The 6,102-nt window shown below is 44.5% G+C and overlaps 1 non-coding gene across 1 annotated transcript; it reads left to right on the forward strand.

The window, feature by feature from the left end:
* The first annotated feature begins 4,436 nt into the window (after positions 1 to 4,436).
* LOC120250739 lies at positions 4,437 to 4,543 on the forward strand. The gene has a single exon (XR_005533078.1). It is a non-coding gene; the product is annotated as a small nucleolar RNA R71 (small nucleolar RNA).
* Positions 4,544 to 6,102: the final 1,559 nt, after the last annotated feature.

A 6,102-nucleotide genomic window follows, 5' to 3' on the forward strand; every position in this document is an offset into this window, starting at 1 on the left:
TGTCGCACTCTAGATCCTATGCTGCTGCTGGTGCAAGATCAAAGGGTGCAGGTGGAGGTGGTGGTCTGCCTCTCAATAGCTATCGTAAGAAGTCAAAATGGGCCATCATATCGACATACTATCCTGACTGTATCGACCGCATCTCGATGATCTCAGACTACAATACACTCATAGTGCTCTCAAGCTTCTCAATATGATCATAGGCTCCTGAAAGGGTACCTGGGCCACCTTAGGTCTCGGTCGCCATCTGTGCAGAACCCTCTGCTGCATCCCTAATGCCACTGGCGCTCTCATTGGTGGTGGTGGCTAAAATGTAAGCTCCAGGCCCATATCTGCGCACCACTCCCATCATCCTGAGAGTATCGAGTCCAAGCAGAGAGGAGATAACTGTCTGATCGGTATACTGAAGAGCATCACCGAAACCCATCCCCAGAATAAGTCTAGTAATGTAGAGACCAACAAATAATACTCCTACTCTCTCGTTTTGGCCCTGGTACAGCATGTAATTTGCCACAATGTGCCCCAGATGAATAGGCACGGATCTAGCTATAGAATATAGATAAAGCAGACTCTGTCGGCTTAGAGTACTAGTGTTATCACCTCGACCATCCACAGATCTACTAATGACATCGAATAAATATCTGTAGCTCAGTCGAGACAAACATGTGGCCTTGGATATTCCCAGTTTATGCTGTCCCTGTCCGCATAAAACATGGTAAGCCTGCTGTGGACTCAAGGTGCCAAAGTAATCTATTGGTAGATGTCCATACTCCTCAGTTTCTATATATGCCTCATGGTACAAGCCTATGCGAACTAAAAACTTAGAAATACTCATAGCAAATTAACGAGCGAACACTCTAAACTGTATGTCATCCACAAACTCTAAAGACACTAGCACCTCCAATATCAGCAGCCTAAAAACTGGCTCTCGTATAAACAATAACCTCTGCCAGCCTTCTACGGCAATCAGCGCCTCCAAATCCCTGATTAACTCATCACCCGGCTGGACCCCACTTAGCACACTCAGCTCTATAAACCGGGATTGGCCAAACCTAAGCTCCAATAGCCGCTCGAAATGAGCTTGATGTTCAGGATTCGGAAATACAATATGTGCTAGCTCGGGTGAAGGCTCCCTAGGACGCTTGCCTTCTTGCCTCCTCGAGTGCGGTGTCATTCCTGCGATAAATGAGGAAGGAATGATAAAATAATACTCAGAAATAGCATACTGCAGAAATACACACGGGCCTGTAGAAATTACCCATGCCCGTGTGGATCTGTAGGTGTGAAAACCGCACGGTTGTGCATCAATTCTCCAAAAATTCAACTTAAAACAGCCCCTAAGGACTTCCCAAACAGATTGGCAGAACTCAAGATTCTCAATTTAATAAATACTAGGATTTGTGAAGAAAAGAGGATAAGAAGGGTTACTGATAAAACAGATGATAGTATTCCGAAAATCCGCACGTAATGTGAAAAAATATTCTCCAAAACAATGGTAAAGGGCAGAGAAGTTGATTAAGAGTGGTTTTTTGGTGATTGGAGATGAAGAAAAAGGTAATCCACAAAGATTTTTAAAGAAAAACTCACGTCTCTTGGAATTCTGCGCATCCACACGGGCGTGTATCCCCACAGGAAAGCTTCATAGGGGCAGGTGCATGCCCCTGTGTGCTCTAGGGAAAACACTCGCTGCCTTTGAATGCAAATACACGGGCATGGGAGAAATACCACGCCCGTGCGCTCGACCCACAGGGGCAGCCATACGCCCCTGTGGCTGCTCTGGACATCCAAGAAAAATTGCTAAGTGTTCCGCACGCCTGTGTGAAAATTCCACACGGGTGTGGGCATTCACAAGCCCAACTCACAGGGGCAAGTGCACGCCCCTGTGTCTTCTCGGGATGGGGAGAGCTCCTCTGTAGAGATTCACAAGGGCGAGTGGAAATTACCCACGCCCGTGCGATTTTCACAAGGTCGGCCACAGGGGCGAGTCCACGCTCCTGTGTGCTTTTGGGAAAGTCTGCCAATCTCTACAGGACTTCACACGCCCGTGCAGAAATTACCCGCGGGCGTGCGAGGATTACATGGTCGTTCACAGGGGCGAGTCCATGCCCCTGTGCCTTCTCTGGATGAGCTCGCAATACAAAACCACGGGCGTGTGTTAATTACACACACATGTGTGTTTTCTCTGGATCCTTAGAAAACCCTGCAGGCTCTGCAGAAAATTTCTAAACATGCTTACACACTCAGAGCCTGCCCCAATATGCAATTTATACCAGTGAAAAAACATGAGAAATAGCTCAAATGACCAAAACTTTGCCAAATTCACATGAAAACACACAATGAACTTGAAAACCCACAATAAAGTCATAGCACAAGTATATGAAAATCAAGACACCAACACTCAACACTTTATTCATGCAACACTAAACTACCAAATTAAGAAAACAGTAAACACTTGGGTTGCCTCCCAAGAAGTGCTTGTGTAACGTCACTTCGCTTGATGTACCTTGTCTTACCTCATGGGGGCTCATAGATGAAAGTTACCCTCTTACCCATGGTTTGGAAACATGATGAGCAAAATCTCTTAAGGATAGAGGGTGAATTGTCAGGCTTGAGACCGCCTTGAAATGGTTCACCCAAACTGTTCGGTTCACGCATGTCTCCAACAGCCTTGGAGTGTTTCCTGTGGCGTCTCCTAGCCCTCTTCAATTTTCGGAGCACCTTATTCAAGATCCCCAGGGTAGATGGTACTTTTTCCATTGAACCATGCATCATTACTTCTTCATTGTCCTTCTTTTGGTCGAACAAGCCTTTGTATGGATCCGGATTGAACATCTCCTACATGTATTCATCAACAATCTCATCAGTAGCGTCTAGAAAATACAAAGTATCATCGAAATCAAGAGAATGCCGTATGGCTTCAGCAAGGCGGTATGTGAGCTTGTCATCTCCAACTCTCAAAGTTAGCTCTCCGCCATCCATGTCAATCAATGCCTTGGAAGCCCGCAAAAACGGCCTCCCAAGTATCAAGGGTACATCCGCATCCTCATCGACGTCTAGCACTACGAAGTCAACCGGAAAAATGTACTTATCTACCTTACAAGCACGTCCTCGATAATGCCTCTCGGATGTCTCACCGTTCAGTCCGCAAGTTGCAAAGTTATCTGAGTAGGTCTAGGCTTACCCAAGCCTAGCTTTTGGAAGAAGGTGTATGGCATGATGTTGATGCTAGCCCCTGAATCCACCAATGCCATTTTTTCACCTAAATTGCCGATATTACACAGAATGATGAAGCTTCCCGGGTCTTTCTTCTTGTTCGGCATGTTCTTTTGCATGACCGCCGAGCAAGACGCATCTAAGATCATTGAAGCACTCTCCTCTAACTTCCTCTTGTTAGTCAACAAGTCCTTCAAGAATTTGGCATACTTAGGCATTTGGGCCAATACCTCAACAAAAGGAATATTGATGTGGAGTTGCTAAAACAAACTCAGGAACTTCTTGTACTGTTCATCCCCTTGATCATTCTTCAATCTAGAGGGATAATGGATCCTTGGCTTAAAAGGTGGAGGTGCCATCTTCTTCTCTTTGCTTTTCCCTCTTCAACCTCTATAACCTCGGGTGCGTGTTCATTTGTCTTCTCACTCGGAAGCCTACCGTCGACCTCACGACCACTTCTCAAAGTGATCGCCTTCACATGCTCTCTAGGGTTAGTCTCGGTATTGCTCGGAAAACTTCTATGTGGCCTTTCCGATAAGGACTTCGCAATCTGCCCCACTTGATTTTCAAGATTATGTAAGGAGGCGGTATGGTTGCGAAGTATAGCCTCAACTGATTCAAACCTTGTATTTGACGATTGCACAAACCTAGTTAAGGCCTTTTCCAAATCGGTCATTCGGGTCTCCAATTCTGAAACTCTGTTTTCCACATTTGGGCCTTGTTGTTGGAAACTCGGTGGCCCCATGGCCTTTTGTGGACCTTGGTTACTCCACGAGAAATTGGGATGATTCTTCCAACCTGTATTGTAGGTGTTGATGTATGGGTTCCTTTGAGTCCTGATGCTATTACTTACAAAATCGACGTTCTCAACCGAAGATGCATCACCAATAGATATTGGGCAATCGGAGGGAGCATGTCCTCCACCACACCCGGTAAAAGTAATCACGGCCGCTACTCTGATCGAAGTTAGAATATCTAACTTCTTACTCAATGATTCCACTTGAGCCGCCAACAAAGTCACTGCATCTATCTCATGGAGACCGGCCTCCTTTTTCTTTTCCCTGGCATTCCATTGGTAGCTGTTTAACCCCATTTCTTCAATTAATTGATGGGCCTCACTGGGGGTCTTGCTACTTAAGGTACCTCCTGCTGCTGCATCCAAGAGTTGCCTTGTACTCGGATTCAGACCATTATAAAAGGTCTGAAGAATCATCCACTCCGGGAATCCATGTTGCGGGCACTTTCTCAGGAGCTCCTTGAACCTTTCCCACTTCTCAAATAGAAACTCCAATTCCAATTGTACAAAGGATGAGATCTCATTCCTAAGCTTTGCAGATTTTTCGGGAGGGAAATAACGGCCAAGAAAAGTTTCTACCATCTCTTTCCATGTGGTAATTGATGCTCTAGGTAATGAGTGTAGCCACTACTTCGCTTTCGCTTTCAAGGAAAATGGGAAGGCCCTCAACTTGATGGCATCATCTGTTACCCCATTTATCTTCAGCATATCACACACCTCGAGAAAGTTCTCTATATGACTGTTTGGATCCTCATCCGCCAAACCATTGAACTGCGCGGATTGCTGCAACATATGGATGAATGCCGGCTTCAGCTTGAAGTTCTGAGCTATAATCAAGGGATGCACAATGCTCGATTGTGTCCCCAATACCGAAGGTCTGGTATAATCAGATAATGTCTGCTGCTGCTCATTCTATTCTGCCATGTTTACAAATTCTTCTACTTCCAAATTACCTAGATTGGACTGTTCTTGCACAGGTTCTTTCCCTTTTCTTCTAAGTGTACGTTTAAGCTCGGGATATCCTTCAATCAGTATGGAGGGGTTCCCTCGGGTCATAACCTGGAGCTGCACCAAAAGAAAGGAAACAAAATCAGAACGATGATAGAATAAGGAAATATGAAATAGAATGAATAAATGAATAGCTAAGAAAAACAAAATGCAAAATATCTCTAAACGCCTACGCCCTGGCAATGGAGCCAAAAACTTGACACGTCCGTATATGCGTGTACAATGCAAGTGCACTGGTGTCGAAGTAATAATCCCAGATGAGTGGGTATCATATCCACAGAGAATAGGGAATAAAGACACTTAAATTGTTTCTTAACTAATGTGGAAGATGAATAGTGATATGTGTGAGAAGATTCAATTCTCAAGAGTAAAAATAACAAGAAAAAGAGCACAAGTAAAGGAGAAGGTAAAGCAATCGATAAAGATGGGGTACCCGGATATTGTTTTACCTAGGACAATCATTTCAAGTGCAAGAAACCTCTATTATGCTTCCTAATTAATGCAATAGTGAGTCGTGGAAATCCTTAATTGCATAGTCCCAAATCTAAGGTCAACCTTGCCTAACTCTATATATGTCCCGGAGGAGAAATCGAACAATCTCAACACCTCTTACTCGTATAGAATTGCAATGAGCTCTAGGGATTCCAAATGATAAACCCTATTCCTATGTATAGACCTAACCCTTTGGTCCAGGTAAAAGATCCCTAGCTACAATTAAGCCCTAGATGCTAAAATCATTTCAACGCTTCACTCTGTTGCACTCGCAACTAAGCCCCAGCGGAAGGTCATCCCTTAGCCCATTCACTCTACTATAGCCGCAAAGAACTCTTGGAACATGGAGGTAGGATAGATCACACCGGAGGGGAAAGGGGACGCTCCGCTATCTCTCGATTCAACCTGTCAACTCTCTCTAATCAAGCTTTGTCTAACTCTAATGGTGTGTCACTCACTCACAAGAGTTACAAAGAAGAACTCTCAACCCTTGTGTTACTCGAGGGGGGTATTCATACAATCAAGTGATAAGTGTCTAAATGTAGATTTTTTCATGTATATATCGTATTCACTTTGCATGCATTTTGTGAGGT

Source organism: Dioscorea cayenensis, chromosome 19 (assembly GCF_009730915.1).
Source record: "Dioscorea cayenensis subsp. rotundata cultivar TDr96_F1 chromosome 19, TDr96_F1_v2_PseudoChromosome.rev07_lg8_w22 25.fasta, whole genome shotgun sequence".
Classification (NCBI taxonomy): domain Eukaryota; kingdom Viridiplantae; phylum Streptophyta; class Magnoliopsida; order Dioscoreales; family Dioscoreaceae; genus Dioscorea; species Dioscorea cayenensis.